Here is a 279-nt window from a genome sequence, read left to right as displayed (position 1 = left end):
TTAGCTACTCAGGAGGCTGAGGCCTCAGGATAATGGTTCAAAGCCAGCCAAAGCAGGAAAGACTGGAAGACTCTTATTTCCAATTAACCAGCTAAATGCTGGAAATGGAGGCATGAAAACAGCTATGAATGAAAAGACTATGGTTCAAGTGATAGAGCAACAGCCTTGAACAGAAAAGCTAAGTTCAAGTCCCAGTACTGGCATACGAAGGAAAGAAGGAAGGAAGGAAGGAAGGAAGGAAGGAAGGAAGGAAGGAAGGAAGGAAGGAAGGAAGGGAGG

This window comes from Dipodomys ordii, unplaced genomic scaffold (genome assembly GCF_000151885.1).
Source record: "Dipodomys ordii isolate 6190 unplaced genomic scaffold, Dord_2.0 Scaffold42, whole genome shotgun sequence".
Classification (NCBI taxonomy): Eukaryota; Metazoa; Chordata; class Mammalia; order Rodentia; family Heteromyidae; genus Dipodomys; species Dipodomys ordii.
This window is presented reverse-complemented; position numbering follows the sequence as displayed.